The following is a 27,978-nucleotide window of genomic DNA, read 5'->3' as shown; positions in this document are numbered from 1 at the left end:
CTGACCACAATGGTATGAAAGTAGAAATCAATTACAAGAAGAAAACTGGAAAAACTACAGATATGTGGAGATTAAACAACATGTTAGTGAACAACTACTGGGTCATTTCAAAGAAGAAATTTTAAAAAATACAGGAAAATGAAAACAAATACAACATACCAAAATCTATGGGATGCAGCAAAAGTGGTTCTAAGAGGGAAGTTTGTGGTGGCACAGGTCTACCCTCAAGGAACAAGAAAAGTCTCAAATAAACAATTTAACTTTACACCTTAAAAAACTTGAAAAAAGAATAACAAAAAACCCCAAAGTCAGTAGAGAAGTGATAAACATCAGAGTGGAAATAAATGAAACAGATACCAAAGAGGCAACAGAAAAGATCGGTGAAATTAAGAGTTGGTTCTTTACAAAGATTAAAAAAACTGACAGCATTTTAGCTAGACTCATCAAGAAAAAAGATAAAGGGATCAAATGCAATCAGAAATAAAAGAGGAGTTACAACTACACAGAAATACAAAGGATGATAAGAGACTACAACGAACACTAATTCACTAATAAATCAGAAAGCCTAGAAGAAATGGATAAATTCTTAGAAATTCACAGTCTTCCAAGATTGTATCATGAAGAAATAGAAAATATGAATAGACAAATTGATAGTAAAGAGATTGAATCAGTAATCAAAATCTCCCAACAAGTAAAAGTCCAAGACCATATGCTTTACTGGTGAATTCTACTAAACATTCGAAGAACAGTTAGTACCTATACTTTTCAAACTCTTCCAAAAACTGAAGGGGAGAAACAGCTTCCAAACTCCTTTTATTTTATTCCAAAGGAGTTTTATTCTAAACTCCTTTAATCCAGATTACCTTGATACCAAAACCAGGCAAGCAAAGATAATAAAATAAAATAAAATAATATAAAATAAAAGCACCAATATGATGAATATAGCTGCAAAAATCCTCAACTAAATATCAGCAAGCTGAATTTAACAATACAATAAAGGATCATACGTTATGATCAAGTGGCATTTATTCCAGGGATACAATGATGGTTCAACATTTGCAAAAAGAATTACTGTGACATACCTTATTAATAAAATGAAACATAAGACTCCTATGTTCATCTCAATAGATGCAGAAAAAATAATTTGATAGAATTCAATATTCAATTATGATAATGATTCTCAAAAAAATGGGTACAGACAGAACATACCTCAACATGATAAAGGCCTTATGACACAGAGCTATGATCAAAAGCAGTTGGGTAAAGCTAAAAGCTTTAAGATCAGGAATAAAATAAGGATGCCCACTATCTCTAAGTTTATTCAACAATGCTGAAAATCCTAGCCACAGCAATTATGCAAGAAAAAGCATCCAAATTGAAAAGGAAAAAATAAAACTATTTGTAAATATCATAAAACTACATATAGAAAGTTTTTTTATTTGTAAATATCATAAAACTAATATAGAAAGTCCAAAGACTCCTATACACACACACCAAAACCTGTTAGAACTAATAAATCAACTTAGTAAAGTTTCAGGATACAAAATTAATAGGTAAAATCTACTGCATTTATATACAGTAATAACAAAGTATCAGAAAGATATTGAGAAAATAACCCAATTTACTATTGCATCAAAAAGAATAAAATACCTAGGAATAAATTTAACCAAGGAGGTGAAAGAGTATAAAACACAGATGACAGAAATTGAAGACATAAATAAATAAATGGAAAGATATTCCATGCTGTGGATTGGAAAAAATAATATTGTTAAAATTTCCATACTTCTTTTTTTTTAAGATTTTATTTATTTATTTGACAGAGAGTGAGATCACAAGGAGGCAGAGAGGCAGGCAGAGAGAGAAGGGGAAGCAGGCTCCCTGCTGAGCAGAGAGCCCGATGCAGGGCTCAATCCCAGGACCCTGGGATCATGACCTGAGCCAAAGGCAAAGGCTTAACCCACTGAGCCACCCAGGCGGCCCAAAATGTCCATACTTCTGAAAGCAATCTTTATTTATTTAATGTGCACACACACACACACACACACACACACATATATATATATATATTTTTTCTTTTTAAGAGAGAGTGTGAGCAGTGGGGAGAGGGACAGAGGAAGAGTAAGAGAGGGAGACTCTTAAGCAGGCTCTACACCCAGCACGACCCCTGGCATGGGGCTCAATCTCATGATCCTGAGTTCATGACCTCAGCCAAAATCAAGACTGAGCCACGCAGGTACCCCTTAATATAATGCCTATGAAAATTCCAATGACATTTTTCACAGAACTATAACAAATTATTCTAAAATTTCTATGGAACCAAATAAAGCCTGAATAGCCAAAGCAATTTGGGGAAAAAAAGAACAAAGCCAGAAGTATCATGTTTCCTGTTTCAAACTACCCTATAAACCTGTAGTAATTGAAACTGTATGGTATTGGCATAAAAGCAAACACACAGATCAACAGAAGAGAATAGAGTCCAGAAAAAAAAAAATACACATATATGGCCAATTAATTCATGACAAGGCGAGTAAGAATACAAAACAGGAAAAGGACATCTCTTCATTAAATAATCCTGGGAAGGTGGACAGCTGTATGCAAAGGAATAAAACTGGGCCACTATTTTATACCATATACAAAAAGTAACTCAAAAGAGCTAAAGACTTGAAAATAAGACCTGGAACCAAAAAAACTCCTAGAAGAAAATACAAATGGTAAGCACTTTGACATTGGTTTTAGCAATGCTTTTGTTGGATCAGACTCCTCAGGTGAGGGCAACAAAAGCCAGAACAGATGGCACTGCATCAAACTAAAAACATTCTGCATGGTAAAGGAAATCATTAACAAAATGAAAAGAAAACCTAATGAATGGGAGAAGACATCTGTAAATCATATATCCAATAAGAGGTTAATATAAAATATATAAAGAACTCATATAACTCAATAACAAGAATCAAACAATCCAATTAAAAAATGGGTAGAGGGGGGCGCCTGGGTGGCTCAGTGGGTTAAGCCGCTGCCTTCGGCTCAGGTCATGATCTCGGGGTCCTGGGATCGAGTCCCGCATCGGGCTCTCTGCTCAGCAGGGGGCCTGCTTCCTCCTCTCTCTCTGCCTGCCCCTCTGCCTACTTGTGATCTCTCTCTGTCAAATAAATAAATAAAATCTTAAAAAAAAATGGATAGAGGATCTGAATAGACATTTTTCCAAAGACAAACAGATAGCCAACAAACACATGAACAGATGCTCAATATCACTAATCAGGAAAATGCAAATCAAAATCAAAACACCTTTCATAATGACTATTATCAATAAGACAACAAATAACAAGTGTCGTCAAGGATGTGGAGAAAAGGAAATCTTTGCATACACTGGTGGGAACATAAATTGGTGCATACAGGATTGGAAACAGTATTAAGTTTCCTTAAAACATTAAAAATAGACCTACCATATTATCCAGCAATTCTACTACTGGGTGTAGTATTTCTTAAGAAATAAATATACTAATTTGAAAAGACAGATGGATCCTTTTGCTCATTGTGGCATTATTTATAATACCCAATATGGAAACAACCTAAGTGTCCATCAGTGGATGAATAAGGTAAAGAAGATGTATTTTATAGATACAAAGGAATATTATCATCCATAAAAGTGAGTGAAATCTTACCATTTGGGACAACATGGATGGACCTTGAGGGTATTATGCTCAGTAAAATAAGTCAGATAGAGAAAGACAAATACCCCAAGATTTCACTTACATGTGGGATCTGAAAAATAAAACAGTCAAAACCTAGACTCATAAATATAGAGAACTGGTGGTTGCCAGAGGAAGGTCATGGGAAGGGTGAAAGGGGTAACAGGAATTAAGAAGTACGAACTTCCAGTTATAAAATAAATAAGTCATAAGGATTTAATGTACAGCATAGAGAATACAGTCAATAATATCGTATTAATTTTGTAAGGTGACAGATTGTAACTAGACTTATTGTGGTGACTATTTCACAAAGTACACAAATAAAAAGACATGGTATACACATACACACACACGCACACACAATGGAATATTACTCAGCCATAGAAAGAGTAAAATCTTGCCATTTGCAACACCACGGATAGGCCTATAAGGTACTATGCAAAGTGAAATAAGTAAAAAAAAGACAAATGCCACATGAATTCACTTGTATGTGGAATCTGAAAAACAAAACGAATGAACAGAATAAAACAGAAACATATTCATAGACCCAAGAAATTAACAGTTGGTTACCAGAAGGGGGAGGAGTTGGGAAGAATGAGTAATATCTCAATTCCAGTGAAGGGAATAAGGGGCCCAAATTTTCAGTCATAAAATAAATCACAGGGATGGAAAGTACAGCACAGGAAACATAGTCAACAACTTTGTAATAACTCACAGTAACTCCATTAACTGTGGAGATCATTTTTTAGTGTAGAAAAATATCAAATCACTATGATGTATACCTGTAACTAATATAACACTGTATGTCAATTATACCTCAATTAAAAAAAAGAGCCTTTAACATTTCTGTATGTTTAAGAGGAACCCATGAAGACCTTGTGATTTCCAGTCTAGATGAGAATATTACATATATTATAAGTTGGGCAAACAAGCATCTGACCAAGGATACTTATCGTAAGTATCTTAGTCTTTTGTCCCTCATATAAAAATCCTGTCAGGTCACATCACACATCTCCTACTGTTCCCCAATCATGAAGAAGAGGCTGGGAAATAGGGGTGCTTCCTGGAATGAGAGTTGTCAGGTACACTGGTCCATCATTCTCAGAGGTCCATCTGTATTCTCAGAGATCTAGTTCTCCATGACTACAAAGAATGCTGCAGCCTTCTCTTTGGTTTACAGGGAGGTAAGGAAGGATAAATGGGAAGTTGTGGAGTCCTTGAAAATGCCTTTGACCACTCCACCCAATGAGTAGTCAACCCAATGCCAACTTTGGCAAAGGCTTTCTTATGAGCACTACAACTACAGAACTCAGTTTCTAGCAATTCAATAAACAGTTATGATTCATAAGGCAAATAATCTCCTCTTTGCAAAATAGTGATTGGAAGGAATGATGTAAGAATCTGTAAAATAATGTTCCTAAGAGTTTTAACTGCCAGGTAAACAATTATTTCCAACAATTACATAATCAGTACCATTCCGAACTACTTATTATATATGTGAATAGGACATTCTAGACACTGTCCAGGGCGTGCTGAACTGATGTCTCACCATATTTTCTTAGAAAAGCTTAATCACAGTCTTTTTGACTGCTTTTCTACTATAAGCCTTCCTGAACACTCTGATAAAAACTATTACAGTCAAATTCATTATAAAAATATTAAATACCTTCCCTTCCTGTTGGTTTTTCAGGCTGTTCTTGAAATTCTGTGTAATCAAAGAAACGCTTCTCAGTTATATAGACAGATGACTATTTCCAATTTCCCAAATGTTATGAATATGTAAATTCCAGAGGCATCACTGAGGCAAATATACCCACCTTACTGCTGGTGAAGAAGAAAGGGATATATGTATATAGTATGTAGAATAATGACCATTCAGTGATAAATAACCTATTAGTTAAAAAATGCAAAAAATGGCATTAGCAAAATCGGGTAAAAGTCTCAATGACACTTGGATATGCATTAGTATCTCTTATCAATTTGATACATAACTTTAGGACATTTATTTGACATTTATATATTGAGTGCTATATTAGGTACTAGAAAAACAATAGTGAACAAGACAGATCCAGTCCTTGACCTTGTGAATGTTACATTCCAGTAGAGAGGGCTGGTACTACCTCACAGACATGCACATGCGCACATGTAACCCAAATGTAAACAATGAGAAAACTACATATTATAATGAAGGTCGTGAATGTCACAAACAAGGAGCTTGAGGCAGGCATTAAAGAGTGTCACTGAAGGCCACGTGGAGATGATGACATTGTAACAAAGACCTCAAGGAGGGCTTTGGAAGCAGGAGAAAGACCAGAGAGAGAGAAGAAGGAGTAGTGAGAGGTGGCCTTTTGTAAAACCTGTCAAAAAGCTGTCTGCCTTGGTTGATGAGAAGATAGGCAGTGGGAAGGATCATGAAAAAGCAAGAGGGCAGGGCAACATGGAGAAGGATTTACTGAAAACGGGTGCCTACTTGCACCTAATTCTATTTAAAAAAAAAAAAAAAAAACCATCGTCTCATACACACGTGATACCAATAAATTATATCTTTAAATGATCATAATCAGCATTACTATGTCTTTTTAGAAATATATTATGCAACAATGTCATTTGTATCCTAGAGCAACTGATGACATTCAGGCTGAATGTCACAAAAAGAAAGACCATGACTGTGCCCAGTTAATCAGCTTCAGAAAAAAGTGGGTGTATGAGAGAGGGAGATGGGGGGCGGGTTGGAGGTAGGAGAGGGAGTGAGAAAGAACAATTACTCATGAGACAGAGTGGGAAGAAAGTCAAGCCATGTGGAGGTTCTTTGTGTTTGCGTTGTTTATTCTGTCAATCATTTTATTCCACATGATGGATGAAATGAGAAGTAAGATTTAAAAATAAAACATAAAGACTGCCCGTACTTCAGAGCAGAGGCTGGCAAGCGTTTTCTCAGGGCCAGGTGTAAGGATGGGACAGGCCCAGAAAAGAGTGGCAAGAGCCCCTGCTGTACTGGATTGCCTAAATATTGTAGTAGTTTACTAGCCAAAGGCACAAAGTTATATAATAGTGTAAAAAAGTTCCCTGGATTGTTTCCATCAACTCTACGCAAATGTTAGAGGAACATTTATCAAATGTCTTATTTTCCAAATGAGTGTGAACACTTCTGGCATTAAGTAGAAAGTTGGCACAGATGATCTCAAAGTTCCCATCCAACTCTAAAATTCTATGATTCCAAAATTTAAATTATAATACAATTACCAATATCTGACAGAATTTCAAAAGCAGTTGAAATGGTGTTTTAGGACTTCTTTTTCCTGGCTTAATATTTGTGCAAATTCTAGGATGCTAATTCCTGAAGCTTGGCAGCTGAAACAATAATTGACTATTTCCTAGTCACTTTGCAAGTGCTTTCTTTTAATTGAGGATGAATTGGTACAGCATGTAAAATGTGAAAACTAATAATGGATGCTTTAGGCAAAAAATTTTTTCACTGAAATGAGTCATAGACCACTAAAAAATAATTCTACTTTCACACATCAGTCAGTGAATGCCCTTGCTAGACCTCATATAATCAAATACACATTCACTGACCATCTATTAGAGACTAAAATCAAGACTGCTATATATGAAAGTACAAATATACTTATTAATTGAGTTAATATTGACTCTGAGCCATGGTGCCTGGGTTCTAATTCCAGTCTGCAGCTTATGAGCTGTGTGACCTTGAGGAAATGACTTAACCTTCTGTGTCTTCCTTGCCCATTGATAAAGTGGGGCTAAAAATAGTATCTACTCCATAGGGTTTCACTAGAATAAAATGATATATTGTATGGCAAGTGAATGGCCTGTTACACAGTCAAGTTTCAATAAAAGTTGGTAATATTTCTACCTCTGCTTCCAATCTACTGGGTATAGTAGTTACCTAGCATAAAAACATTATGTAATTCTAGGGCAGAAATGGCCTACCAAGGGAACCTGACATTATACTAATTTCTGACAAAACAGTATTCACCTAAAACCCTATTCCAAAGTGTGTTGCATCCAAAAATCAAATTATAGGAATAATGAAAAATGAAGACCTGCCTAGATAAATAAATGAAGTGCTTATATTTGCTCTGTGCACTATACATAGCCAAGTATTATGAGGAATACAAAAGCATGGAAAAGATAAGTCCTATTATCAAGGAGTTTCAAGTATTTTAAATAAAATAAAATATATAAACAGATAAAGGTAACTGATGTACTCCTTACACATTTATTGAGCATTTACTTGGTACAAGGGGTTGGTAACACAAAGATGATTTAGACACAATCTCAGAAGGCAAGTCATGTAAAATCCATGAGCCTTACTTTCTTCACCTAGGAAATAACGGTAGAAACATGCTGATAAGATTGGGAGACTCAAATGTGAATCACTGCACAATGGTCTGCAACACAATAGGCTCCCTACACTCCAAGTGCTTTGGGTAAAGGCTATGGGGTACGGAGGAGAGACACACTGTGTCTTCAGGAAGGGGACCTTAGAGGAATGTCTAGCAGATTTGTGAGGCAGAGAAATTCAGTAAGAACATCCCATGCAGAGTGGACAGCACATGCTTTGAGGCCAGGGCTCATGACAGGGCTTATGGTGGGTAGAGATTCACTCCTCAGGTTCTAAATGCTCTAATCCATTCACCATCTCAATGTGTTCCTCCCATCCCCTGCTTACGGATCTTGAATAGCTTTTGTCCATTTGGTGAGAGCAAGGGGATTGCTCCCAATCTAACTGTAATTCACCTAGCTGTTTCTCCCCGGAGTGGCCAGCATTCCTTCTACACGTGGCCATGGAATGTACTGTGTGACAATGGTTAAGGGCTCAGGTTTTGGAGTAAGACAGAATTTCTACTTAACTGCTGCAAAGTTAGGTAAGTTATTCAAACTCTCTAAAGATTATTGCTCATTTGCTAAGTAAAAATAATAAAACCTATTGTTTAAAATTGATTCTAAGGGTGCTTGGGTGGCTCAGTCAGTTAAGCATCCGACTCCCGGTTTTGGCTCAGGTCATGATCTCAGGATTGTGAGATCAAGCCCTGAGTCAGACTCTGTGCTGGGCGTGGAGCCTTCTTGAGACTCTCTCTCCTCTTCTCCTCTGCCCCCTACCCCCATGCTCTCTCTCTTTCTCCAAAAACAAACAAGCAAAAGTGGATTCTAGGAATTAAATGAAATAGCACACTTAGCATAGTGTCTGGTCTATAAGGCCTCAACAAACACTAATTGTTACAAATATATTAGAAATGGCATTTTAGGGAGGTTAATCTAAGGATGGCTTGTGGAATGGAATTGTGGAATGGGGTTAGTGTGAGGCACAAACATTGCTGGGGGTGCTTCTGTAGCCATTGGGTTGTGAGGCAGTGAGGGCCTGACCCAGGGTGGTGGAGGGGATGCTGGGAAGGGAAGGCTCTGAAGGCAGCCGGGGAAAACCACCAAGACCTAGGAAGGGCTGCATTTGTAAGAATGGGATGAGAGAAGAGACAAAGATGACACCAAGATTTTGACACTAAGGTAATGTTGGTCCTATTTTTAAAAGGAAGAGAATTTAGAGAGGTGAGGTGGGATGACTGACTTGATAATTTTACAAATTATAATCCTAAGAACTTATCAAACGGATGTCAGAGGTGAAAGAAAAATTACGATATGAGCCTTTTAAATTAAATTTGCTAGTCTGAATCTTAGAACTTTGTATTTAGCCTTCATGACAAAACCCAACCCTGTTCTCCTGGCCGTGTGTCCTTCTGACAGACTGTCTCCTGGACGAAGTTTTCTCAGGCTCCTCTGAGACCCTCTGGGCCTCCATCTCAGGCTCTGTGTCTGTCCTTGCTGGGCTTGCATTGCCTAGTTGTAGCAAGAATTTTAAATCAGTTTAGAGAGAGCCCCTAACCCTCCATTACTGGTCACTCTCAATTCTGATCAAATTCTTTACTCTCTATCCTTGATATCTGATCATCCTGATTTGCCTTTAGCAAGGATCCTGTTAGGTCTGATTCACCAGTATCCTCTCTTATTCCTGATGTTTCCCCTTAGTCATTTCTATCCTCTGACCCATACTACACACTCTGGCTATGAATCCCTACTTGTCTGTGGTATATCTGGAATTGAACCCTGTTCTCTATTGGGGTCTCTTTTCCCCTATTGCTATAGCCCTGAGTAGAATCTGTCTGTAACCATTTCACTATTGTTAAGCTCTGATTTTCTTTGGACTTCCTAGCTAATTCCTTCTTCCTGAAGGATGAGGGGCAGGGTTCACCTTACTGTTAAATTCCAATTGGAACTCAGGTCTCCACTTTACCTGCCCAGGGCACCTTCCTTCATATTCGATCAATGCAAAATTTTCCATACTTAGACACACGTTCAAGTGAAAAATGATAATAAAATTATCTGGAAAGCAGTCATTTAAAAGTCAAGAAAGAGGTAATTTATTCAAGCTTTTAAAAAAATGCATACATTATTTACCAGAAACTTCTCTTAAATAAAAACGAATCAAAATGGGGGAAAGCTTCCTTGTGTCCCCCATGAAATATTTTCTAAATAGGTAACATTTAAAGTTTTTTCATCCCCAAAGGAGATAAAAATACATGCCCAATTAAGCCCCAGTGTAAGTTTCAGTTGGAAACATTAAGGTTTCTTATTACTTAAGACCCAGGAAGTCTTTGATTAGGAAAGCTGCCTTGCCAGGCAACTGATTTTTCCCCCAGGAGACACAATTAAAGAGGGCAATACCACTGAGAGCATGTGCATGCCAAAGGCAAAGTGCTATAATTTATCAACAGACACAATACTTCATGGAGAAGACAAAACATCTCAGCTGCTCTGTCGTGGATCCTCCATGAATGTGCTTTCACTCAACAGCTGTACCACCACCACCACCAAAATGCAAAGAAACCTCTCAAAACCCAAAAAGTCCCCACATGGGAGACTTGAAGAGTGTGGGTAGGAAAACCAAAACACATTAGAAACCATCAGAACAGCCTCAAGTCTCATCCCTACACTCTCTCTGAAGGTCAACATCTGATGCCTTGGGCATTAAAATATTAGATGGAAAATACGGAATTTCATTCAATAAATTCATTCAAATTTACCAAGGGTTGGGGGGGGGCAAAGAGATTTCATAGATGACTCCCGGGTTTCTAACTTAAGCAGTTGGGTATGTGGGTGGTGGCACCATAGATGGGCCGGAGAATAGCACAAGAGGGAGGAGCAGATGGGAGGGGGCGTATGTGAGTTCAGTTTTGGAAATCCAGGAGTCCCCTTTATCCACAGTTTTGCTTTCTGTGGTTTCAGTTCCCCATGGTCAACTGTGGTCTGGAAGCAAACGATCCTCCTGCCCTACTGTCAGAAAGTCAATAGTAGTCTAACGCTGTGCCCCAATGCCTACGGTTATTCACCTCTCTTCATCTCATCACGTAGGCATTTTACCACCTCCCAGCATCATAAGAAGAAGGGTGAGTACAGCACAATAAGATATTTTGACAGAGAGAGACCACATCCACATAACTTTTATTATATTAGATTGTTATATGTGTTCTATTTTATTTCTAGTTATTATTGCTCATCTCTTTTCGTGCCTAATTTATAAGTTAAACTTTATCATAGGTGTGTATATTTAAGGAAAAAAAACATAGTGGAGATAGGATTCGGTACCATCTGTGGTTCGTGCATTCACTGGGGGTCCTGGGATGTATGCCCTGTGGGTAAGGGGGAGGGTAGTAAAAGGAGGTCATCATGGATTTGATGTGATCGTGAAAACACCAGTGGATGCCCTCACATTTCCTACATAGGCCCTAAACATGATCAATAATTCAGGTCTGAGTTCTGAAGATATCAACTTCAGGTAATAACTTAAATTGTGCCATTTTTGCTTTGCTTTAGCTTTTGAACATTTAGCAACTTTTAAAATCTACTTTTAATATATGGTTTGGATTGTTTTAAGTCTAGCTTCCTACGTGGCATCACATTCTAATTGGTTAATTCCAAATTGACAACATCCTTGCTTCAAAACATTACATAATGAATTGGGTTTACTCTCTGCCTTTCTTCTCCTGATATTTAAGTTATGTCCTAAAGATCAGCTCCCTGTCTTCTACCTGTGTGACAACGAGCAGGGACAGATAATACTAGAGCTGAGTCACTCTGAGGCAGACTGGGTCTGTGTCCTGCTCTGCTGCGTACTAGCTCTGTGTTCTTTGCCACGTTAATTAGTCCCTCCATATCTCAGTGTCTTCATGTGACATGGAAAGTACATTTTAGAATTGATTCATGGCTTGGTACAGAATTTTTAAATATGACACATTCACTTGGGAAGAAATGGTATTCTCCAGCTGTCAAATGAAGATGCCTGTACATAATCACTAAATGACACTTAGTGTGTTGTTCATATCCTCTACGTGATAGAGAGGATATGTGAACACCTCACTGCCGCTAGGGAATCTTCTGAGAGCTTCATCGATCATGGAGAAAAGCATCCTGGTATCGGTTCTATGGTGGTGGATTTGTTGATTTCTTCCTATGGTTGTGCACAATTTTCCCCAACAGGATTGTAGTAAGGATTAATTGAAGTAACACAGGTAAAGTTTAAAACAATACCTGGTGAAGGGGGGCAGAACATGCTGCCCCCAACCCTGCCACCTTGGCATAAGGATTACTTGGAACCAAAGGCACTTGAAAAACAGATACGAGAAGTACATCCTGCATTCTGACCTCCTCTTTGCTTCTTCAAATACAAGATACAACGCCCATGTGAAAGATGTCCTTCCTGCACCAGGAGAAACGTTCTTATCACCAAAGCAGGGAGTGGAGGCAGAAAGAATTCTGTACAAACAGACCTTGCTAAAGTACCTCTTATCTTCCTTTTACCTCCCCATACACTTTAGTAACGTTTCCACAACTATCTCTCTTTGTTCAAACTACGGTTAAAAGCGTTGAGGTCTTGCTGCTTCTTTGGCTCTTCTTTTCCCTCTGAAGGTTCCCATGTCACATTAAATATAAATAAATTGGAGTGCTTTTCTCCTGTTAATCCATTTTATATCAATTTAGTTCTCAGACCCAAGGGAAGACCTTCAGAGGGATGAGATAAAATTATGCCTCTCCCCACACTGGCACATACGTAAGTATTTAATCTACACTTGCTATTATGTTTTTAATCATAAAGAAATACCAAGAATGGCCTCAATTATTAGAATTGCTAGAGAAATGGGCAGTGTGCATCGCCATCATGATTATTTTCTCAAATCTGTACCTTATTTGAGTTACAGCTCCTAGCTTATAGAGGAGGATAAAAGGATCCCATTGCTCATGCTGGGTCGTTTCAAATAGGATTATCTATTCCCAAAACTTAGATTTTAAATAAATAAGATATTTTAGGTGAAAACTTCTAGCATATGAGGATAATACAACAAGAGTCAAATAAATTCAGCCTATATGACTTTCCTCTTTTTTTCTTTAAAATAATTCTTGTCAAGCTGTATCATTTTACTGCATAGCAAGCACTGTCCTTGGGTTTTCTTACAGGGTCAACAAATATCCAAAAATATGAGTTGTGATAAACTCTATTACATTCTATTTGAAGTTATTCTATCATAAAGCAAAGAATATTTATATGTATTTCCAAGAGTACTTAATAGGTCATTTCATTAAACATGTCTTCAGTAATAATTGGTTTATAGAGAAATATATTATTAATCATAATATTAACATTATTAATCATAATACTAACATTTAATATTATTATATAATTATGTATTAACATAAAGTATATGCAATATATTTAATAACTAATTATAGCTAGTATATATAACTATACTACCATGAAAGGACCAGAGTATCTAAGTAAACAGTATCATCACCACCACCACGATCACCACGTACTGTGTGTGTGTGTGTGTGGTCTCTCTCTTTTTCTCTTTTACTCTCTCCTTCCTAGGCTTGAAACAGCCTCATCAGTATGATGATTTTCATCTTGACTATGACATGTCTCTAAGATATGACAAATAAATACAACATTCCACAATTAGATTTTTGTTATCTTAAAGACGTCTGAAATCATCAGGTTACTCAAATAGTACCAATAGATCTTAGCTCTTAAATTATTCTGACATAAAAAGTATACAAGAGTAAATAGTAAGATTTATCTCAAAATGCATCAGCTTGCACAGGAATTACAGAGTATTGAAATAGAGAAAAACAATAATAGGATTAGGTCTTCTCTAAGATTGATGAAATACTTCCCCCAAATTTTATTGATCTACTCCTATTAAGTAGGCAGATCTGAATTACTGCTGAGAAATCACAGTGGCTCATCAACATCAAAATGACAACTCAAACTCAAAAACACAAAGAACAGAAAAATATTTAATATTTGCATGACTCCTGTAGTAAATGAATCAACTGTAGACTAAAATTTGATTTTTTTTGTTTCTGTGTTAAAGGCTGCATCATGCAAATTGGGTATAAAAATTCTTTTTTAGAGGACAAGAAAGGAAAAAAAAGGAATACCTTTTAACTTACCGGAATCAGTTATAAATCAAGAGTGTGTGAACATTTATTCCTTCAGCCTAAACCTATGTCTTGAAGAATCTTTATTTTAGTTTCTGCCCAAAATGTGTCTAGATAACAAGACAGGAGACAGAATGCAACTTGCAGACTTCATGTTTTGACCCTGAAGAGGTCACTCTTGATGACAAGGGGCTTGCTTGCTGTGTGTAATTATTCTCAGTGTATAGAACCAGGTATCTTGGCTAGATGCAAAGCTATGTTGAAATTTCCCATTAGTGTTGTCAGTCTCAGGTGATTAAATTATGGATACACTTCTCTAAACTCCACTTATTTTTTCAGTCACAAATAAAATTTCTTAGCCTGGCTGAATTATATTGGAGAAAAAGAATGTGATCTTCTGTTAACCTTTAAGACCATGGTCTGGGCTCTGGCCAGCTTAGAGGCCTGCCCAGATCCTTAGAGCTATGCGTGTTCAGCATATAAGTGATAGATATTTTTTGGATTATCTCTAACCTTGACTGCAACCTTGCAGGTACTGCTATGTCTGCCCTTGTTTCACAGATGATAATTCTAAGGTACGTAGAGGGGTTCAGGAAATTCTCCAGCTCATATTGGTAATAAGGGAGAGAGTTAGGTTTTGAACTCAGATCTTTCCATATCCAAAATCCTGGTCCTTCAACCTCATTGCCACATACGTGCTGCAAATTGATTGACTGACTCCTTTGTACTTCTGGGCCTGATTTTAAGTAGCATTTCATATGATCTGCATCCTGACATTGCAAGGTAAGACATTGGAGTCCATCCCAGGGATGGTAATCGTAAATCTTTCTTTTTAAAATGGAGGTAAATGAGTGTCAGGACTCAGCCAAGGACATGCACCAAAGTAATAAAATTGAAACTAGACTTTTCCTTTAAGCTTCACATTAGGCATGCCATAACATGACATGAAAATTTGAATTTTCTACTCTTAAAGTGAATTAAGAAAAAAATCCTCAAAAAGAAATTTTCAAAATTTGTCATCATTTATTGTTCTTATTTATGCTAACATATAGTCCTAATATGCTTTTTCAAGGGTGCATTTCAAAGTTGACACCGCTATAGAACACATAACAGAAAAAAAATATGTGGGAACTTGGTTTAAAAACATACAGAATAAATTTCACACTGAGCTATAAAAGTCGGCATTGAGCCCAATTTCTGGAATAAATCAAAGAGTAGGCAGAAAACAGACAGCAGGAACAGTTATTTTAGCAAGAAAAGTAGGATAAATTTACTAAGCCAATGATGGGATGATGTGCGCAGATAAGAGACACGGAGGGAAAAAGTGCAATGCTGATACATGAACACATTTGAATGCGAGAAAACAAGACCCAGAAAACACAATTGTCCTACATGTGAATAAACACTCAAATTATGTTGCAGCTGCAAAATTTAAACTCAAGGAAGAGACATTTGCAAAGAATTTTATTAAATAGATGTGATTTCCTGGTTTCACACACCCAGTGGTTCTTTTATAAAGTAAAATGTACAATTTTCCTTGATATAAATGACATTTGCCCCCTGTTGGACTCAATCAAATAGCAAAAAAAGTCTTTTGTGAAAGACTCTGCTTATTAAGAAGCACAATACGATTGATGCCAGACACTCAGGCTCGAAGACATAGAGTTAATCCACTAATTAAATGTTTTATATACTGAGTACAGTCTTACACGATAAGAAGGTTTTCATGAGAAGGAAATTCGTCCTTCCCTAATGGCATATGCAATTTCTTTGAAAGGAGATAAGGAGATAAATTTCTTGCTGAAACCAACCCTTGGCTACCAGACCTATCCATCTGTCCTTCCTTTCTTCCTTCTTTCCATCCATCCATTCATCCATCCATCCATCCATCCAGTATGTATAGTTCTACAATGTCTGTATGACCCAGGAGGGGAAATAAAAATGTATCACAAAGCTTTTATTGGGAATGTTAGGACATGATGATAATATTTGACTGGAAGACTCAGGCTCTGTTCTTAAACTAGAGCACCTTCCCACAATGGTGATGATGACAAGTGAGCCCTTGTCCTGTAATCTGTCTTTGACTCAAACTGCCATATAGGAATTAGTGGTGGCCAGCCTAGATTGTTTGTTTTTACAGAGTGGCTCACAAAGTAAGGTCTCCGGACCAGTACCATCACCTGGGAACTTATTAGAAAAGCAAATTTTTGGTCTCGTACCTGGCCAGTCTGTTTGAGAGCCAAAGTATGTCACTACCACTTGGAAGACTTGATAAATTACAGAATCTGCATGACTCCACAATGCTCTAGAACACTGGTGAGGGAAGCCAAGGAAGAAGAAGTAAGTCAGAGAACTTAAGAGTGGCATCTTTTATAGGTTTCGTTAACAAGTTTGGACGATGGCAGATTGGTGAATTACCGAATATTTTCTGAGCAAAGCACAGGCATGATCAGAGCTTTGATTTTGGAAGATTTTAGAGCCTAATGAGACCACAGAGAGGCAAGTACATTGTTCAGGTGAGAAGACAAAGTAACTTATCTTTGATGACTCACCCAATGTGTCAGCCTCAAATAGTCACTCAGTTCACTCAGTTTGCCTTCTGGGCTCAGGATGTGGTTCTCAGAGATCTCTCTCCACTACCACAGGGCCCTCTTGATCCTGTAGTCTGACACAGTCTACCCTTGGTTATTTCTGCCTTGCCATCTGCCACTACTTCCCTCATTCCCCTGCCTGAAGTCTCTCTGCTGCTCTTTCTCCTCTTCTCCCACATTTCTTCTCCTTCACTAGGGATTTGCATGCAAATGCACACATTGATTTAAATTTTTGCTGCTGGTTATCTGTAGAGCTACTTAGAGAGCTCACACATGGCACTCCTCCTCTGAACACAGGATCTATGAGGTCACAACAGAACAGCAGCCTTCACCTGACTTTCCTTAAATCTGTCAAACCCCCCTGGGTTCACTTTCATGTGTTAAATCTATTTCACAGGCTGAAGATCCTTGTACCATGATGCTCAGACATGCATAATTTAAGTGACCCCTTTCACACAAGCGATGACACTGCTAACTCGGTGGTTTCCAAACAGAGAAGACGATAATTGTTTTTCTGTGTATCAGACACCTTCTTGTACATAAAACCATCAACGGTGCATAGTCAGGACAGATAAAATGAAATGCTATTGTCTTTAACTATTCCAACATTTGGGTCATACTTCAAATTTCTATACGTAATGTCTCAAATGTACCTGTTGACCAAGAGATATGTCTCACTTTGAACATAGACAAATTATGATGAAGAAATTAGTTCTGAAACAGAGTTCCTTCTGATTCCATGACACTTGGAGGTAACTTTTCGGTGTCTTTAAAACAAAACATTTTCCTTCCGGAGACAGTTCATTGAGGAGGAAGATGTGATTTATTTTAGGATTTAAAATAAAGTAAAAGAATGTATAAGAGATGCCTCTGGTTCCCTGCATCACGCCCCTTGGTCTACCTGTGGTTTCAGCCACATCAGCACAGACAGACGGTTCTGTACCAACTTGGGTTCTCTTCACCTTTCTAGTGTCCAGCCCCAAGTGACCACTGAGTGTCTTCCAGCCCCATGCAGGGCCAGAACAACCCAGCATTCATTACAGGGGGAAATCAGTGCCCCTGGGGGGCAATCCAACAGGGGAAAGCCAGTAGATAAACCTCTTGCCACATGTCTTACAGGCAGAAATTCTGGGAAGTCTCCCACTCTCCTCTAGATCCCAGGGAATCGTGCTCCTATAGTCCACACCGAGGACTTGTCTACTCCCCCCCCTTATTTTGCACGTGACTTCTTCCCCAGTTCACGCTCCCACCCTTGGGATGAGCTTCCCAGTTAAAAACCACACCCAAATCATTGTCTCAAGCAAGCGACCCCAAGAAAGATGACAGCTTATTCATATATTGAGCAACATTAACCCCCTTCTGATCAGACACCCCATATGTGGGGTTTCAGACTTGGACATCATTAAGACCCTCCATTTTTCCCTTCTCAAAACTCCATAATGATAGGAAAGGAGTGGAGATCACAGCATTGCATTTCCTCTGCCTATCTTAAAGCATGTAGATCTTGCTGAACACATTCCCCAGATAAGTTCAAACCTGTTCAACACAAAAAAAAATTTAAAACTGATGCAATGCCATCCACTTTCATAATCCTATGCTTACCGTAAAGTATACTATTTTGGTCCACAGTCAGGAAAATGGCATTTGCCTCATCTGCCATTCTAGGCTAATAGCAAGAATTCAGATTGAGCATATAAAACGCATCTCATCCACATTCTGTAACAAGCAACTAGGGAGTTAAAACTCACAGACTAAACTCAGCAGCCTCTTAATATGACTGGAATTACAAGCCAGAAATATTTATACTTGAATATACCATGCTATAAAAAAAAGAAATTGTTTTGCATAACATAGCTGGAAAAGAAGCTGTAGGGTTGTGTTATATAAGGAGAAATGACACAATTTTACCTTTGATGATCAATTTTCCATTTTTCTTGCTTTTAAGGCAGGAAAAGATCCAAACCTTGCAGCCTTTTTTTCTTTTTTTTAAACTGGGTGTCACTCTTGGTATGTGATGCTCAGCTGTTCTGAAACATAACAAAACATAATAATTAGATGTAAAAACTAGCCTGAAAGAAAAAGATACTTAAGATCTCTTAGGAACTACTCTGACAAACATTAAATTCAGTGATGTGAGAAGGGAGTTCCATAGAAAATTTACATGAATGTGTTCTTGCATATGTTACATTTTATATTTTTATGCTTTCCAGAAAATAAAACCTACCACAAGAAAAGTAATGTCATCACAATAAATAGGTTTGATATTCTACATATTCAAAATATATCCAAAACATATTCAAAAGTATATTCAAATATACTTTTGTAATAGTAATGATTTTATCTTCTTTAAAAATCAATAAAACTCATGCATGGTGTTTTGATTTTGTAGTATACACTCCACACACAAGACAGTATCCATTTCCTGTGATTCATTCTTTTATCATCACTGCAACTAAGCAGCTGTAAATAAAGGGCTGAAAGGTATCATTCTTTACCGGGTGGTTTTTCTACCATCACAGGAGGACACAAATCAGGGCACAATCTTCCCAAGCACAGTACCAGAGGCTTGCTGATGTTCAAAACAAACCATAACCCTTCATTATTGATGCTTTCTGAAGAAATTAACAACATGGAATTGTAACTAGGCCCAGAGTCATGGGAGGTAACTTTTCCAATCCTATCACATGTTTTTTGCTGAGCTGTGATTTTTCTCTTCTGAAAGTTCACATGGAAAGGGACTTGTGTCACACACAAAAATTATCTGGTGTTGGAAAGTGTAGGTATCAGCAGAATTCTGCTTAAGCAATATCATTTTGTGGCCCTAGGTAGCATATTAACAGAGCATCGATAGGGGATGAGAAAAACAGTAGATCTAAGTATTAAGCAGAGTTAGAGTAACATTCAGAATTAAGGACACTGGTGTGAGTAATTTTTCTTACCTCCTAATTATTTTTAGAAATTACAGTGCCTGAATTAATATGGAATTCATTTCACAGAAGAGGAATTGGAGACCCAAAGGGATGATGTGTTTTGCCCACTTTTATTCAGCTAATAGGCACAAAGGCAGAATGACATTCCAGAATCCCTGCCTTGAGTTCAACCCCTTTAGAAACCCATAACACTGTATTTGTTTCCAAAAAGGATACCTGGCATTCAAAAAGATCAGGGCTAATAAAATTCTCTGCAGAACTTGTCTGAGCAATATTTTGACTCTGGCAAAGTTGATAGGTTGAGAATAAGAAGCTATGGGTGGTAAAATGGAAGAACTACAATAACACAACAATATGCATTTTCATAGCACATAAAACATGTTGGGGATATTACATTTATATATATATCTCTTTATCCACATTACAAAAGACAAAAATGAAACTCTATTATCAAGAGCTTTTAGGTATGAGCCCTGGTTTATATATGATTGTTTTATTAAATATTTTTTAATATCCTGGTAAACTGAATGAATTCTGATTTTTTCCCCTACATGTATGAGAAGTAGATTACTTAAATAAATAACAAAAAACTTTTGATTTTTAAAACAGAGAACTATTTATTTGTTCATATTATTTATTGAGAATCTATTTTGTGCTGGATATTGTTAATTTTCTACAGAAACAAAATGAAAAGATTATGGAATTTCTCACAAACACACCCAGATATACAATAAGCAATCAATTTTATTACAATTGCAATGTTTTGTAAGTTAGATAATCTTAATGTAAACAAATATTGAAACACTGGGAGGTGTTTCAAATATCATCTAGTCTAGTGGTTCCCAAGTATGGTTGATCATCACAATTGTCTGGAAAGCTGCTGGAAAATACAAATTATAGAATGTCATGCAAGATCAATTAAATCAGAATATTCATTAGTAGAGTCAGGGTAATCTGCGTTTTGAACAGGTTCATTCTGCTGATCAAGTTTGTTTTATAAACCTACTGATTCTTGCTCATCTTCTTATTTATACGGATAAGGAAACTGAGACCAGGGAATGACTTGCCCAAGGCATTTACTCTTTGGTTGCAGAACTGAAGTTAGAATGCAGAATTTCTGAATTCTCTAGTATTTTATTTTATTTTTATTTTCTTGCTTTCCTTTACTCCAAGGGTTTTTTTTTTCTTTTCTTTTTCTTCGTCCTTTTTCCTATCACCAAGTAACCAATATTTACTCCCTACACCCAAGAACAAGAGTGAAAGTAAACACAAAGAAACAAAATCAACAAAAAGCCAAAACGGGAATTCGAACTTAAACTGTTTAATTCCACAGTGTGCTTTCCGAGGTTCCAATGGGTGCTACATTCATCTGCTCATGGAGTGTCTACTCAGCCCCTTTCTCTACATTCCCCAACTTCCAAAGACATCCTCTGTCCTCGTCACTTGTTAGTGAGTCCTGATCCCTGGCCATTGTTGCTTGGAAAGGGAGGGGGACCTCACCTAGGGTAAGCTTCTGATCTGGGACTAGGAGACTATAGTCTCATTTAGGTGAAAGACCTATGTCTGGAGCATGGTCACCTTGTCCCTTATAGACAGAGGGAGCACATACTGGTAATCTGTGGAAAAGAAAAGTGAAAAAGACACTTATGGAAAGTGGAGTGAGAGCTCTCCAAACTCATCTGCTTCCTGCTCTTGCTTCTTTATTTTTTCTTGTAGCTTTCATGAGCTCATATAGACTTATGACACATTCTACTTGATATTTTTCAAGTCATTTAGTTTTAATTTTTTACCTCACACTAGCTCAAGTGGTTTGCTTCTATGACTCTGCAGCCAGAGTCCTAACTAATCCATCTCCTATCACTCTTGTCATGTAAGTTATTTTATAAGCCCGTCACTTTAGTTACACTCTTTTAAGAGGTTCATTTGAAAAAATATTGGCTGAGAGTGTGGAGAAAGGGAGATAGAGACTGTAAATGCATCACATTTTATGGAATACTGATATTTTCATAAAGTACATGTTTTACAGTGTGATAAATAAGGGGGAAAAGTCCAAATCAGAGAGTCCTCTCTTAATCTCAGCTCTTCCTTTTATAGAACTTCTGGTTTGTGAAAGTTACCTAGCCTCTTTGTGTTTCAATTTTCTCATTCTAAAATGGAGGCAAGGAAACCTTAATCAGGGTTATTATGAGGAATAAATGAGACCATTTGTGTATTCACTCACTCACTCACTCACGTCCCAAAGATTTTTTTTGAGCATTTATCATGTGTCAAGCAGTATGTTTGGTGCTTAGAATAACGAACATTTCATTTCAGTGAAGGTGAGTAAGTGTAAAATAAACAATAACCATGCTGAAGGAATAAAGCATAGAGTATCTTAGAACATGAAACATGATACTGATGTAAGAAAGATAAGAAAAATAGATCAAGTTAAGGGGTATTGAGAGGACACGGATTGGAAGCCATTAGGAGGTGAGGGGACCTCACTAAGAAAGTATATGTAACCAAACACGTGGAAGATGTGAGGGACTAAGTCATGTGCAAGAGGAAGGTGTTCCAAGCAGACAGAACCATCAAGGTTAAGGCCGGAAGGTGGGAGTGTGTGAGATTGATCTTGGAATTCTGAGATCAGTGGGGATGGAGTGAAACAAGAAAGGGGAGATTAGTAGAGGAGAAAAAGGCAGTGCAGTGGAGAATGCTGTGGGGAGGTAGAGGGAGGGATGGACCAAGGGTGGCTCAGCTTCTTGGCTTTCATTCTGTGTGAAATGGGGGCCACTATAGAAGTTTGAACTCAGAATGAGACATGTTCTAACAGGTTCCTCCTGGCCGTGAGTTGGAAACAGACCACAGGGGAGGTCTGGATAGAGGCAGGAGGAAAGCTTGTAGAGAGAGACCATGTTGGCTCAAACTCAGGAGGAGCTGGTGAGGAGTGCTCAGTCAGATTCAGGCTACCCTTATTTTGAAGTGAGAGCAACAGGATCTCCAGACGTACTGCATGGAGAGAAAAGAGGGAGAGAAGGAAGGCCCCAAGGCTCCAGCCAAAGAAACTGGAAGAGAACCTTCACCATCATTTGAGATGAGAAGGGCCATGGCTACAAAAAGGGTTTTGGGGAAAGAGGATGAACTTACTTTGGCCATATTGATTCTGAAAGGTCAATGCCCAGTGGGCTTGCCATGCAGGTAGTTGGTCAGGCAGTACTGGAATGTGGAAGAGAAGTGTGGCTGGAGTTTGTCTTAAAAGCTTCTAGAAGACTTTCTGGTCTAGCATAGATGATGACTGATATTCTTATTGCCATCTACCGTAGTGATTATGAAGGAGTTAAACAAAATAATATACAGAAAGCAGAATGCCTGGTCCATAACAGGAACTCAACATACTATAATTCCCTTCTGTCTCCCACCTTTATTCCCAAATATTTAGTTCTCTATTGGCTATAGCATTGAGACTATTTTTCTGTGAAAAAAGTCAATTTTCCACAAGACATAATAAAAATTATATTTTATATTTTGGAACTCCTTTTAAAAATATATCAAAATAATCTTATAATAAAATATTAATAACACTACTCAATAAGTCATGAAGTGGAACTTTCAGTTAGCAAGGTAAATCTTGATTTGGGCATGAGCTAAAAGATCTAATGAAAACAGGACTGAAATAATCTAAGGACTTATAAGTCCTTCAATGTCTCCCAAATCTCTCTGGATTTTTGACAATGATTAACAGTTCTTCAGGATAGAGAAGATGCAGAAATGTGGGAAAAGTGATTATTCAAACTGCAGGCCCTAGCATACATCTGAGGAAGCCCATGTGGCACATCTGGGGACCTCTGAAAATTCTGGAAAGAATTCTCTAAAGTCTAAAAGCTTATCTTTAAAGTAGGTTTCCTAATTTATAAATGTATCCTCATTTTTTTTTTTATTTTTAAAGATTTTATTTATTTATTTGACAGAAAGTGAGAGAGGGAGAGGACACGAGGCAGAGGCAGAGGGAGAAGCAGATTCCCTGCCAAGCAGAGATACTGAAGTGGGGCTCAATCCCAGGACCCTGGGATCATGACCAAAGGCAGACACTTAACCAACTGAGCCACCCAGTTGCCTCTATAAATGTGTCTTCAGTTGAACAGTTTTAACCTAGAAACCATCAGAGTGTGAACCTTTTTATGGATGAGGTTAAGGACTAAGGAGGTGAAGTGGCATGCCTGAGGCCACAGCTAGCCAATAGCAAGGCCAGGACTAGACCTATAACCCCTAAATCTAAGTATAGCTGTCTTTCCACTCACTAATAAGTAGTATTGTTTCTCTGAAGTCTCATGTCTTATCTTAACATTTTACTGAAATGTTATAGTCCATAAAACATTGTGTTTGTTTGAAGACAAAGTTAAACTATCTATCTGCCTCCTGGGCTCCTCCTTCCTACAGATGATGAAGAAAGAATTTCAGAACAAGGTCTGAATTTATCCTGACTTTCTATATGTCTGAGACAGTGTGAGTGCACATAAAAAAGGAGGACTAGTCATTTTCCACTTTTACAAATTATGTCATTTGTGTAATTAAAAAAAAAATACAAAACTATACAAAACTTCAAGGCAGGGCTGGATGCATGAGTCTGCAACCTGGGCAACTGCCCAGGAGCGCATGCTCAGCATAGCCCCTTGCTTTAATTCTTTTATAATTTCAACCAGTGTTTTTGTGGGTTAAATCCAATGGGGTAGTGGAACATGTGAGTGAGAAGAGGTATCTGTACCACATGCATGCCCCAGCCATCGCTTATGGCCTCATCTGCATATAATGTGCATATAATGGTGAATTCTGGTAGACCCACAATTCCTGGGAGTTCAGTGAGATTTGGTATGAGTGAGGTTAAGTATGCTCTGTCTATGGCTAAGCGGGGAAGCTGACAACCCAAGAGGCCATGCTTTCCATGGAAGCAGAATTTGCTTTGAACTTCACAAGAAGGCAATTTAACTCTAAGAAACATGGATGACAACTGATGGGGTTCAAGGATGGCCACTCCAAAATATGCCACTTTGGCATATTATCTTGAATTAAAGTTACTTGGGAAGCAGCCAGTACAAGAACTCTCTGAAGCTCTTCTGTCCCCTGAAAGCAGGAAGTAAATCTCCCATGTGAATGATACCTGTCCCGTACAGGAGGTAAAGAGATGACCTTACCATTAGAGACGGGGGATTCAGAGAAGGCTATATCACAAAGCCCTGTTATTTCTTCACTAATTTACTACTCAAAGCCTGAACTTTTTTTGGTCAATTTTTCACAAACTTATTGTTTGTCTAAAACATAAAAGCTGCCTGGTTTTGTTTCTTCTTTGAGGCTCATATGTTTATAGGCTCTTATTTGTATGAAATTAAACTTGTTTTTCTCCTGCTACTCTGTCTTATGTTGATTTAATTATTAGACCAAAGAACCTAGAATAGAAAGAAGAAAAAATTATCCTCCCCAACACAAGAAATCCTATCAGATACTTTATTTTTTGCATTTCTTCCTTTGAATTACCAGGTTGCTGATGGTGAAAATAAAGACATAAAAAGAGAAAGAAAGGGAATGCCATAGTTCTTTTTGCTGTAGTCCTTCCTTACTCATCAATGAGCCAGAGGGAGAGTGTGTTGGTACACTGTGCATATATTAAGAAGTGAAATAAAAATGGTAGAGAAGGTTTGTGTGGTGTTGCTGCTGTTTTGGTAAGAATAACATGATCTATGACATTTAAATTTTACTATAATTTTGGCAATTCTACATTTAAGTTAAATATTACTATATTTGTGTAATATAATATAAAGATGAACAGTAAAATGAACGCTAATAATTTAAACCTTTTTTCTTTTTTTGGAACTATATTAAATAGTAAATAAAAACCACTATGATCAGTTGAGAGATGTCAGAAAAAGAGTAGTTTTATACTTAATACATTTAACAATTCTTCTGTCCTGCTTTCTGAACAAGAGGCCTGAATTTTCATTTTGCTCTGAGCCCTGCTAAATCTGTAGTCATTAACATTCACCCTGTGTTGTAATTAACTAGCACAGACTTTAGAAACAGCTTCAAGCATTATTTATTTACAGTTTAAATATAATACATAGGATTCTTGGAAATGGACAATCTACTTCTGAAAATCTTAGTATAATTACAAACTAAATTAATCTAGTCTCTGTTCTCATCAAATCTCCTAATGTCTTCTCCTTCCTTCCCAAATGACTCCTTGGACATCTGACCAAAGTTCCTAATTTGAGCTAACCTACCTCAGAAGTCCCTCAATTTTTGATTTAATTTCTAATTTAATTTAATCTTCCATTTGAAATTCCACTAACTTCAAGGTCAAATCCGCAGTTGATGAAGAGAGAAAAGTTGGAGAAAAAAGTAATATACTTTAAAGTATGAGTAATAAAGCCAACTGACACTTTTGGGGGATATTTAGATTTTAAAGAAGCACTTAGTTCAGTCTAAATGACCTTAGTGTGTAAGAAACAATGCTTCTAAAGAGAAAACTTCCATTCCTCTCTGGTAAGAGGGCCATCAGACCTCAGTGCACTTGAAAGAAAGGGTTATGTTCTATTTTTCAACAACCACACATGATTTTTTTAAATGAGCTATCTTATAGTCTTATGTACCAAGGTATTCCCAATTAAAAAAGACTTCGCAATTGTGAACTATATAGGCTTATTTCATTTCTCTTTATAGCTCACTAAAAAGAAATGAACTTTGAAACATATAGTAGAGACAGCCTTCCTTTCATTGTCTTTGTGAATTTGACCTCTGTTTTCCCAATTCTGTCTTATATTAGTCTGCCTGTGGTGAATTTGCTGTTTCAGGAATTTAGCTAAAAGACTGTGCAGAAATTTTAAGGCATTACCTCCCGCCCTGCCCCAACACACATCAACTCACTTTTCTACAGACAAGATGATTTTGGGCTTCCAGATGAACAGAAGGTGGGTAGTGACTCATTGAGATATCACAGCTGTTGCCCTGGTACAAAAAGATTGACAATCTATTTACAACGTTGAGACCACTATATAGAAATATCTTCTAATTCATGTGGCAGGAGACTAAAAGACCTGTTCTCTTGGGCGTATCTTTTTGGTTAAAAGGAAGACTCATTGTCAGAGAATAAACTAGGGACCACGTTATTTTTTGTCAATGACTAAAGTGGGGACTTTCGACATCTTGCATCTGTATAGCCTTTCTTTCCAATAATCTCAAAGCTCTAATATGTTTTAAAATAATTTTCTTAAAAAAAATTACAGTAGAGGTGTGCCTGGGTGACTGAGTCAGTTAAGCAACAGACTCTTGATCTCAGCTCAAGTCAAGGTAGACTATCCTAACCTATTTGGTTCTAGTGAATTCACACTGTGTTCTCTTCACTCATTGGGCTGAGAGTCTTCCACATCTCTTTCAGTTCCAGCCCTAACTCCCCTGGATGAACTTAACGAAACACAGTTAACAGTGGCCACATTAATTGAGTGCTTACTGTATGCCATCATTGTTCTAAGATTGTTTCACTTAAAATTCTCAATAATTCTATGAGGTAGATGATATTATCATCAACATTTTACAGATGACAAGAATGAGATGCAGAGATAAGAGATGGACCAAATTATGATAACTGGTCGGTAGGGGGCGCCATGACATAGCCCGCAGTCTGTCTCTGCCCTATACTCTCCAGCTTGCTCATCTCTTCAAGGTTGTTTAAAGCCAAAAACACAGATTTATTTTTCATGAATTCATTTCCCTCACCTATCTAATTCATTTATATCAGCTAGTCTCTAAGGCTTCCAAAGCTTACCACGTCCTAGGAACTTGAAATAAGTTGCTTCATTTAGATATTATCATTATCCCCTTTTACAGATGCCAAAATTGAGACACAAAGAGATTTAAATTACTTGGCTAGAATCTCAGAAAATTTTGGATCCAGAATTTAAGTCTAGTTCTTTTTATCATTATGTTACATTTCACTCTTCTGTGTCAGATCTCATTTTGCTCATTCCTAAAAGTAAATTTTCTATGCCAAAGAATAGAAAAGCATTATGATGATGATGATGATGATGATGTTGGGGATGAGTTCAATGGTGGAGCCAAATTTCAGTAGCCAGAGATCAGAGTTTCAGTTCCAAGTTGATATGCCAGTTGGCAACAGTGGTTCCATGGCCACAAACTGTAACTTTGCTTCCAGCCAGCCCCTTCCCAACTGCATGCTGCTAAACGTGAATCCCTGAATTACTCACATTTAAATATGGATTGCATTTCATC

At 37.4% G+C, this 27,978-nt stretch overlaps 1 protein-coding gene across 3 annotated transcripts in view; it reads right to left on the bottom strand.

Moving 5' to 3' along the window:
- The window catches only part of DLGAP1 (DLG associated protein 1), an 871,327-nt gene that overhangs the window by 554,274 nt on the left and 289,075 nt on the right, over window positions 1-27,978 (bottom strand). For all 3 annotated transcript variants that reach the window (XM_013051420.2, XM_004742767.3, XM_004742768.3), the window contains exon 3: window positions 18,701-18,819. The gene's annotated coding sequence lies outside the window, so the exon portion shown is untranslated. The remainder of the gene's footprint in view (window positions 1-18,700; window positions 18,820-27,978) is intronic.

Source organism: Mustela putorius, unplaced genomic scaffold (assembly GCF_011764305.1).
Source record: "Mustela putorius furo isolate JIRA1106 unplaced genomic scaffold, ASM1176430v1.1 tig00003858_pilon_pilon_pilon, whole genome shotgun sequence".
NCBI classification, from domain to species: Eukaryota; Metazoa; Chordata; class Mammalia; order Carnivora; family Mustelidae; genus Mustela; species Mustela putorius.
This window is presented reverse-complemented; position numbering and strand designations above follow the sequence as displayed.